The 10914-nt window shown below is 39.1% G+C and overlaps 1 protein-coding gene, 1 non-coding gene and 1 pseudogene across 2 annotated transcripts in view; all 3 read right to left on the bottom strand.

Annotated features, from left to right (window-relative positions):
- Positions 1-2356, bottom strand: part of utrn (utrophin) — a gene marked incomplete in the record, with an annotated part of 237395 nt that extends 235039 nt beyond the window's left edge. Inside the window, 1 exon segment of the mRNA XM_037685869.1 lies at positions 2243-2356.
- Positions 2357-4641: 2285 nt separating this feature from the next.
- trnal-uaa lies at positions 4642-4724 on the bottom strand. Its single transcript has one exon. It is a non-coding gene; the product is annotated as a tRNA-Leu (tRNA).
- Positions 4725-8586: 3862 nt separating this feature from the next.
- LOC119417907 lies at positions 8587-9895 on the bottom strand (annotated as a pseudogene).
- Positions 9896-10914: the final 1019 nt, after the last annotated feature.

A 10914-nucleotide genomic window follows, 5' to 3' on the forward strand; every position in this document is an offset into this window, starting at 1 on the left:
CTGAGTGTGTGTGTGGGGGGGGGGGGGGGTGTTTGTTGGCATGTTTGTTGACAGACGTCACAAACCAAACAGAACACACCTCTGCTGTGAAAGCCCCCCCACACACACACACACACACACACACACACACACTTTACAGAAAACACACTGAAACGAGGGCACAGTTACAAACATTACTGTATCTATCTACAAATGTTTCTGCTGTGGTACGCTCGAGTATGGCTGATGCCAAGTATGCGTAAAAATGAAAAAGCCATAGCATTATTTGAAGGAATGCATATCGCCCATCATGCCAGAGTTTCAACCTAAAGCCCAGTTTACATGTGAACAATTTCCTGGAACCATCATAGATTTTCTATTGATTGTAAATCGCTGTTTAAAACGAGGCCACCAAAGATGTTGGACTGGCTGTAGTTTCCGCGCCGGCGGTCGGTGCGATTTTTGTATTTCAACGTGCGCAAAGGCGCCGACGCTTCATGGAGCACGTGAACAGCCCCGTCCAAATGGTGAACGCACGATTGCTTCAAGGTCGTGCTGCTACGACACCTTCAATTATAGATCTGTAAAAGGTCCAGCAAAAACGTTCACTACTAACTGAGAGAGCACGTGAACACTTTCAGGTAAACTGCGTTTTTTTTTCCCACCAAACTTAGTGTGAAGAAGAAGGGCTGAAACACAACAGAGGTCAGATTTCCAGTTTGAATTAATTTCTTCTGATTTCCCATTATAAACAGTGTATGAGGTCGTCTAATGATGAGAAAGGACAGAGCTGTAGGCATCGTGATCAAACCTTGTAAACATTATGCTCAATCTCACTGCGACAACATGCGAGACGGATAAGCTCTGTATGTGTTTAGAATGACTCTCAGCTACTACCACATCAAACTTTAGCCTAATGTTTGTAAAACTGACTGAGGTGTAGTTATTTTAGCGTTTACTAAGGTTACTTAAGAGTGGTGGAGCTCTCGGAGTACGTGTTGGGGATGAGTCTCAGCTACTACCTTGCCAAATCGTACGATTTCTGTAAGAATGATATATCAGCTGCGGTCGTCCCGAGTTAAAACTGTAAAAGTTGTTTAGTTGTGGAGTTTCTTTCAAATCTGTCCACTTGTTCATGAGATATTTTGCCAACACAGACACCAGCAAAAGCTGTCATCGCACTTCCACTTGTTGGTGGCGGAAGATTTTTTTTTTTAAATGCATCATTCTGTCTAATTAATCGACAAAGTGATCGATCGGTCAACCGCTTGCCAAGCGTCAAATTCAACCAGATGTCTCGTTTGTCGTGAAGTGGTGGGGTCTAAAACTGAACCCGCTTTGAACCGTGTGGACGTGTAATCTGGTTTGTATGGTTTGATTTACTCCCCAAACACTTCCTCGCCATGAAAGGAGTTTACCAAGCAGCGTGATGAGTTGCACATCTTAAAGGGGTGATGTAAGACCCTAAAAATACTTCAACAAGTGTAAACTCCAGGAAAAAAACAAACTATGAGGATCTATGACTGGTGGCTTCAGCATTTCAGTTCCTCTCTCTCTCTCTGTTAGCAAAAAAAAAAAAAACAAGTAGCACAATCAGGTTTAGTCTGAACTCTGAAGCATTTGAATCAGGAGTTAGTTTAAAAAAAAATTTTTTTAAAAAGTGGCGTTTTAAACAATGCAACAAGAGTCGAAGTTAATGTTTGATCTAAAGCAGGACTTTCCTCAGCCAATTAAAACACGGCTTAAAGCGAACACCTACAGGTCGAGTAAAAACACTGCGTTATCGTCTCCAAATGCTATTTTATTGTCTTACCTCCTTCCAAAGCACACCACTTTATGCTGGTCCCTTCAGTTGAACGTGTATTCCGTTGTTAAAAGTTATAAAAAGTATCAATTCATTGCGGTTTCATTGATCTAAACACTCACCTCTGCTGCTGTCACCAAGCTACAGGGTCAGGAGCTCCTTCAAAACAAGTTCACAACGAGGATAAAGTGAGTTGTGCTAAAAAAGATCCGAGTGTTAAGCTAACAAGTTTAAGGCATTCTTCCATCGGTGCGAGACACATGACTTGACTATAACTAACGTTAAAACTTAGCTACAGAACCGTCCGCACGCACAGTCGGTCTCCACGATGTGCTCCCCCTCCTCCCTTAAAGCTTAGGAGACGCCTTTTCTCTATGCAACACAAGGCAAAACACGATTCCCGGATGTTTTAAGAGTTTGTCACCGGTTGTCGCCCGAAAACAGAAAGATGTTAATTACATTTGACGGGTGAACGGCGCGGTGCGAGTCCCACAACTTTGTTTCTGTTGCTTTCTTGTCTCTTTCTCCCTGCTGGCTGCGCTTACGCCGACGTAAAGTTCAACGGCTTTTGTGACGCTCAGCGGAAGTTGGGAAATTCAATATTTTTAGAGTAAAATAATTGGGTGTTTTATTTGCTGATATTTTCGAGTAAAATCAAGGTAATAAACGTGTAATGAATAAGTAAATGTAACAAAAGGCACGCTTGAGCATTCGTACGTTTATTGAATTATAAAACGTGAAGAATCGTATTTGTCGCTTTTATTTTGAAGGCGGTAACAGGAAGTACAGTATCTGCTTTGAAGAAATTGACAGCATGCGCGGAGCTCTTCCCTCTGCCAATAAAAAGTTTTCCTGATGGAAACATGGCGCGGTGACGGTCACGTGATCTAACACCACCAAAATCCTGTGACTCTTAACTACAAAAATCAAAAGGAAACACTGATTATAAGAAGTGTACGTTTTCTGAAAGCGTTCTGCATCTAATTATAGGAAATGTATTACTTCTATTGACTTTCTAAATCAACAATATTTGTAAAAAAAAATTATACTAAAATTAACAAAAATATTTCTTCTAAGGGTATCCCAAAAAAATATTACTGAAGTATACCTGGAAAATAAACTTACAATTTTTTTTATCGTTTATTACAATATTATATTCATATTCATATTTTTTTTAAATGAATAAACTTCATACCATACCATACCATATTCCAACAAAAAGCAGTACTGTACTGATATAGCCCAAGCTTGACCTTTTAATTCTGTGAAAGTAGTTAAATTAATTAACATATCATTGTTTATTCTAATTACTGTTGTTCAAAATAACTAGTAAATATGATAGGACCCCAAAACAATAAATATAGGCGACAAAAAAAGGGAAAGTACTTGAAAAGTGTGGTTTCTGAGAAGATTAGCTGCATTCCAGCGCATCACATTGTTAAACCCTCCAGGTCATAACAACATCATCTGTGCAGTGCATCAATCAGCTGTTTTAATTCACTTTATTCACATAAATTTATTTTAAAAAAAGCAGACAGCAAATTTACAATGAGAAAAATCCTCCGTGCATGGATGTCAAAAGAGGGTAAGAATAAACATGGTAAGTAGTAATTATCATTACAATACATCCTTCCACTAACTCCTGTATCAGGTTTCACATTATATTCACTGGTGTGAGCCTGAAAAGCAACAACTTTTGGAGCGCCCAGAGATCAGCTAATGGACTCTGGGGAGCTACTGGAAACAGTTTCTGGGGCTTTGGAAACGCCAAGATGTTTTCTCGTTGTAAACAATTATCCTCCTGCCTCTCGCTTCTCGACTCTTTTGTTGAAGCTTCCTCGCACGGCTCAAAGAAAAGGCTCAGATTCCCAAAACTGGTGCCGTCTCAGGCCTCCAACACCTATCATGTGACAACATTTGTTCTTTGGTGAGACCAGGAAGGCAAGTGTGAATGCTCACTGATAAAATCAGAACACACTGGGAAAGATTAAATGTGAAAAGCTATGCTCTCTGAGGCCATTTCAAGACACAGCTGTTTGATCTAATTTGTCACAAACATACACAGACAATACATTTTAGTTACTTCATCTTAAATCACTGTAACACGGACTTTTAATGAGTTGAGAACATTTCCTAAAGCAGCTTCTAGATGAATAATCTGTGACAAACTGCCCCAACTAGCCTCTGGAAATTATCCTGCGGTAGATGCAGATTACTAGATATCGATAGGTGAAAAGAGGCATTTTCCAATCAGTGAAATTACAGGAGTGTGTAACTTCAGGAAGTCTGGTCTTAGACATAAAGTATAGCAAAACCTTAAGGCGCCCTCTTGTGGTCCTTTTGTGTACCTACGCCTAAATTTGTTAAAAATAAACGCATGCATTTTAAGTTATTTAAAAGTGCTTTACAAATCAACTGATATTCGTATTATAATTTTTAAGAAATGTAGATGATATTAAATTAAATATTGCACTTGTTTGAATATTTTCTATTTAACAACATGAGTCACTTTTCTAGAATGCTGTACACCTTTAAGACAAAAAGTCAATTTTTTATGACATTTTTGTCAATCTTGGCTAGTAAATTTAAAGCAAAACATGTTTCGAAAAAATAATAATACAATTTTTTTTAAAAGCCATTTAAATGAAAGTGATTTAAATACATAGCTGTAGCCTACGCTGGTTATGAAATGTTTATTTAACAGTTAAGGTGTGGTTACTCGCGTAATCCTTTTGCGTTTCTATTTTAAAGATCCACATTATTGACTAAATCCTACCTTTACGGATGTAATCCTGTAAAGATCTTTCGTTTGTAAAAGGTATTGCAGACATTCTGAAAGAAACGCAGACAAAAATTACTACCAGGAGTGGGGTTCGAACCCACGCGGACATATGTCCATTGGATCTTAAGTCCAACGCCTTAACCACTCGGCCATCCTGGTACATACACTGCATCCGACACAACATCCGATTCAAAAAACACACAAGTGAAAATCTTCATAGCGACTTCTTTTTTTTAATGTGTGCTGTTATATACATCGTTGCATGTCAACGGAACAAACCTAATAATCTTTAGTTATGCTGTATATGATGCTAAAGTAGCATTAGCAGCTAGCAGCAAACTCATACAGTAGCATTATTGCTAGTCGATAACTTCGGGAGTGTTTGTGAGTAACCGCCCACTTCCACAGTTTTTAACTACCGCTTTGATAAATTCGACTGAAAAAAAAATAAAATAACCTCTCAAAAAATACAAAACCGCTAATGTACAAGTGATAATACTCGCATTATCGATCGTTGCAATACATCTTGAAAATAACGCTAGCGTTAGCATATGCTAACCGAGAGCAGGCGTTCAAGCAGCGGTTTTGCGACAAACAACGGAGCGTTCGGGGACGGAAAACCCGCTGCAAACACACAGACGCGTGAAGCGAGCAAAAACTGTACTGTCAAATAATCATGGAGTCATTTGTGAACTTATCCTCTTAGAAATAACCAAACCAGCCTTCTGAAAGCTTGCAGATGCGAAACTAAACACGGCTGCTTTCTATTTCTACCTACAACGCATGACTAATACAAACTGGACGGGCCAGTCTAATCACAGGAACCGTCCATAGATGGCTCTGTTTTTAGTCCTTCTAGAAACTTTTACCAGCACATTATGTTACTTTACCTGTTGTGCATCATAATTAAATCCCAACGCTAAAGTTTTTTTTTTTTTTTTTTTTTTTATGCACCTGAATAAAATGGGGCCATAACACATTTGGGCCACTCTGTTTTTGAGCCTAAAATGTTAAATCACGAGTTGTTTTGTTTTTAACTCATGTCATAACAAAGTTTTATAATCTGAGCATTATATAATTGCACTTTAATTATTTCCGAGGTTAGTTGTTATTTTTGTTTGTTTGTTTGTTTCCTGAGTGTCTGTCTTCAGAGACTTGTAGAGGCTAGTCACCACTTTATAGGTTAAATAAAACAACAACAAAAAAATGTACCAAGCGAGATAACTCGACAAATAAACATGCTTAAAGGCATTAAAATACATTGGATGGCGTCCTCAAGAAGTTCACATAACGAGCTTGTTTCGGCGAAGCACGGTGTCATGCAGCTCACCAGACTTCATGGCATCATTTACAGACTGGAGCAAGTCTGGTATTCCAGAGTGAAGGCGTATTGAAAGAAAACTACAAAATAGCAGCACCTGTCCAAAGTATTTTATTTTTATTTTTTTTCCCATTTTCTTTTATGGCCTATTGATTGGTTCCCACTCCAGTCTGGTCCTGTTAACTTTTTGTTCTGTCCCATCCCAATCCTGTGAGTTATATAAGTTGACTCCTGTCCTGCGGGAATCCTGCGGGAATCCCGTGACCTGCAGGACTCCTGAAAAAATGGCATCCTCTAGTCACTGCTGAAAAGGCTTTAATGTCCCAACTTAGTCCAGCTACAGTAACTACATGTTGGCTTCTTCATAGGCACAGAGTTGGTATTTTAACCTTTTTTTTTTAAGCACCATATGGATATTGGTATTAGGATAATCCAGTTTAATGTTGTATTCAGGTGTTTTAGTCAGGCCAGCCTGGTTTTTTGAACCTTTATAACGCACATGCATAAAGTCAGGCACCACATGCCCATATACATTAAAAGCTACTTTTGGTAGAACCAGTGACATGCATTCAGGGGAGGCAGTGCCTCTCCTGTCATCATGACAAGTAAAATACTAACAATGATAAGAGAAAATACATTTGACCACTTGTCTGTTCTATAAAACTGTTTTATAAAACTATTTTCTGAATTATTTCAATAGTCAAAATGGCAGAATTTACTCATTCCCTGTTCAAACAATGCAGGTGAGGCAGTGTAGTGCTCTCGCTCACCTCCGGTGGCGCTGTGTCATATACAACATATGAAGTAGGCGATAGGCGCATGCTCATTGCCATCTCTCTTTTTAGCGCCAATATACATGTTTAATTGCACATGTGCTACACATGCTGACATACAGTCTGTCTAATTTATATTGAATGAATGTGTGTGACATATTTCTTCTTTCTAATCGGTCATTAATGCAAGGTTAAAATACACAGGGTGAGGCAGAAAGTACTGTGCTGCACCAATAGGGGGCAGTGCTGCCCCAAAAAGACAATGAAATGTTGCTATACGTTCTTCTGTTATATAGAGGGGCGGGGGTGGAAAATTATATCTCAAAACTAAAGGATTTTTCTAAACTCGTCATAATTTTTCCAAACTCATTCATCTTTAAATAAAGGCAAGATAATACCGGTACATGTTTTGTTTTTTAAAGAGAGGAGTATGGAGTTGATTAAAGCATAATTGGATGCCTTTTTAAAAGGAAAAAAAAAAAAAGCTAAATTGATATATAAGCTTCTATTTTGCGTTTATTTACTGTATGCAAGCCTCCAATTCCAGACGAGTCAGTGCCTCACCTGTCACAAACCTCACCGCACGTCACTGGGTAGAACACCAACTGTTGAGAAAAGACTAAGAGGATGGCCATTGAGGAGATATATGGACACAGAGAGGACATGGGGATAGTTAGAGTGAGTGAAACTGAGAAGGATGGCTCGCTGTGACGACCCCCTGAAGAGGAATCAGCCGAAAGAAGAGGAAAGACCCACCGTTGATAAAAGTGAGCACACTGATGAAACATCAGACTTTAGAATAATGAGGTCATAGTCAGAGATCGTAACAAATATACAAACAACAAATGAAAGATGATTACATGTCAACGAAACAGAAGTGGACATGTACAATGCATTGCAAAATACTGACTTCAAGCATTTGCATTAATATTCATCAAAAGATAACGATAACCAAGATTTAGCTCAATTTCTCTAAATTTGACTGAGTTATGGCCATTTTTGTGTTGGCTGAGGTGACAGCCATCTTGAATTGGGATAACTCATAAAGTTTAAATCAGTACAGTACATTCAGTGAATATCTTCTGAGAGTTTCATTGATTCTGTTAAGAGGGTTTTCACTAACGTTATGGACAAAAACTTATGCACACACACACAAGCAAAACCATGATTGCCCTTTGGCAGTGGGAAGCAACAACTGGCGTCTTTTCATCCACATGCTGTCTTGTTAAAGCTGTGAGCCATAACTCAAACTGATTTTATCTCAGGAAGTAGTCAATATCAGTGACTCAGACAGTGTTCTACTTACAGACAAATGTGTTCATTATTCTGTTAAATAGGCCTGGGAGTAACTAAGATCTTAGTTTTAAAGCTCAATAAATGAAATATTGTCCATGTCAAAATCTGTTATTTGATAACTTTGCATTTTATAACACTAAAGTTTATTTTACTCATCAGAAGCTTGTATTTAGCATTGTAGCTGAGATTTGCTAACTTCTTTTCTATCTATACCCCTTCACATGACTTTAGTTCTAACAAATGTCTAAATATTGTTTGGACTTCATTCTCTCAAGGCTGTGCTCTAATTAAATCCATGTTTAGTCAAAATGATTTACTGCAACAGCATTGATTTGGTGTCACAGCTTAAAATACAGTTACATACAACCTGAAACATCATCCCTGTAAAGTATCGTCTTATGGAAACGCACATTACTTTATTCACATGGAGGTAAGGTTTTAGATTGACGGAAATAACAAAGTTACCACAAATGTTCATCTTCAGTTATGGCAGTAATACAAACAGTTTCCAACCTTCCTCATGCCAAGTATCAGGTTCTCTGTGAAAGCTACAGTTCCCATGAAATAAACCTCTGTATGGTTCCGTTTCTTTTATCAGAATTTATGGTAAGTTAAAAAAAATAAAATTCAATTAATTACACAAACCAATTCTAAAATAATTTGTTTTTTTCTCCAGAACGGGACAACACTGTAAACGAAGGGTTCTTCTTCTCGTATGCTATGACTCTTTTGACATAGTTGATTTTTTCTATGCACTCCAGGGTGCGGCACGCGTTAACCTCAGTTCTATTTAAAATAGACCCCTGTTCCTCTACCAGAGCGGCCATCTGCAGGAACAGTTCTTGGACCTCCTTCAGCGGGGCCTCCAGCTCCTTGTGTCTGCCCTTGATGTCACTCAAGGCCGTCCGGCACGAGCCTGTACCATGTGGGTGAAGGTCCTGGGACAGCTTGGTCCAGCCCTCGCTACGTTTATCTACCAGCATGTCCAGTTGCTCGTCACTGGTGTCTTTCAGTTTTTTGGGGGGCGACTGTGGTGAGAGGTTAGAGCAGTTGTCCTCCAATGCAAGAGTTGGGGGTTTGATTCCACCAGCAGTCACATGCCCAAGTGTTCCTGGGCAAGACACTGAATCCCTCATTGACTCCGATATGTGTCCCATCAGTGTATGAATGTGATAAAGCACTGATTAGTCTTTGTAGAGATCTAGTATGAGTGCTGTATGAATGGGTAAATGAGTGCACAGATTGTAGTGTAAAGCACTTTGAGTATCTTGATAAGACAAAAAGGTGCTATATAAGTACAGTCAATTTACCATTTCCCCAGGATGGAGGCTTGTCTTTGGATCCTCTTCTTGCATATTTTCCTCTGCTTCTCCTCTGCCTTGTTGTAGTCACTCATGGCAGCTTGGAAGGCATGGGTCAGCATGTCATGCTGAGCACGGTCGATGCAACAAACAGCCGAGCTGGCACCCTCTTGCTCCTCCAGCTGTTTGCTCTTTTCACTCAGAACCTGTAAATGAGCGTACACAGACTCCCCTCGATGCTGTATTCTTCTAGCGATGACATCAGAGTCCTTTTTCAGAATAGAGAAGCAGCTGACCGTTGTGGCGTAGCGTTCATTGTTGACATCCAGATGCTGCACCTCCTAGCAAAGCAAGGAGATCTCCTTGCGTATTGTCAGGGCCTACATGAGGATACTATCCACAGGTGAGGAGTTCTCAGATGACAGCCTGCTGATTAAAAGTCTCATTGTCATCATATTTGTCATCAAAGTTCATGCTCAATCATCTGGATAGAGGGCGAAACGTCTCTATAAAAAAAAAAGAAACTGTCCAGATGACCTGACTGAGAATTACTGGATACTTGTCATGTTCAGAAAGCTTTGGCTGATGATCCTCCTGCTCGTCACGGATTGTCTTCAGCCTCACCAGCATGTCCTGCATTTTGTCTGCGGACACCACACAGAAAGTCCAAGTTGGATCAAAAATATGAGGATATGCAATTTTAATTAATTTGGCAAGTTTTACACGAGCGCAACCCATTTACTCAACTTTGCTGCAAATGCATTTTCCTAATGAATGTGGCACCATTTAAGGTGTTTACAATTATATAAGACTTTTACTGTATCAATTGGAAGCAAAATGTAGAAAGTGTTACTGCAAATACACTTGTTATTTAGCATCTTAATTATAATTTACTACAACTGGGAGTCATTGCAAGACTCAATCAAAACATAATGTCAGCATAGCAAAGCAAGCTGTTGTTCAAGATGAAGGAAGATTTTATTTTTTATCTCTAAACAGTGGCGTGAGTCACAGCTCAGTGGCTCTATGGAATGCCTTCTTTTACACCAGGAACCAGGAAGCCACCATCTTGCTAAAAAATGTATTTCTTTTTCTTTTTATTTTTTTTACTGGGATTGCGTGAATTTTATATAAATCACAACACATGTAAGTGGATGTCAATTTTATGTAAAGCAAAATGATATTGTCATACAGTATGTTCTTAGTCTCGACACTCGTGGGGTAATTTTCTCATTTTAGTTTTGGTTCAAACTAGTTAAAAATTGGTTTTCAAAGATGGATCTTTATTCTTAAAGCAAACAAAAACTTGTTGAATCTTGTGGATGCTGAATTGAGAATAAATGCAGCTCCATCATCTGCCTCTCTGTCAACAGGTGGCTTCAGTTTCTCAGAGAAAAATCAGAACTCGTGAAACCTACTAATTGAAATGTCTTACCTGTTTGGAGTCAAACAGCATTCAAGGGCTAAAAACAAGCGACTTCTCAGGTTATCTCAGGTGTTTGGTATGAAGCACCTTAAAGAGCATTGTTTTGTTCTGATGAAGGAAGTCAGCTGTGCAGCAAGCCACCCCTTCCTACAGGGCCTTCCCACTGACAGAAAACAACTTCCTGAAAGAAAGAAGCTGTTCTTGTTCTTCTCTGCATGTATGTCTTGATTTA

Source organism: Nematolebias whitei, chromosome 12 (assembly GCF_014905685.2).
Source record: "Nematolebias whitei isolate Nwh7 chromosome 12, NemWhi1, whole genome shotgun sequence".
NCBI lineage: Eukaryota > Metazoa > Chordata > Actinopteri > Cyprinodontiformes > Rivulidae > Nematolebias > Nematolebias whitei.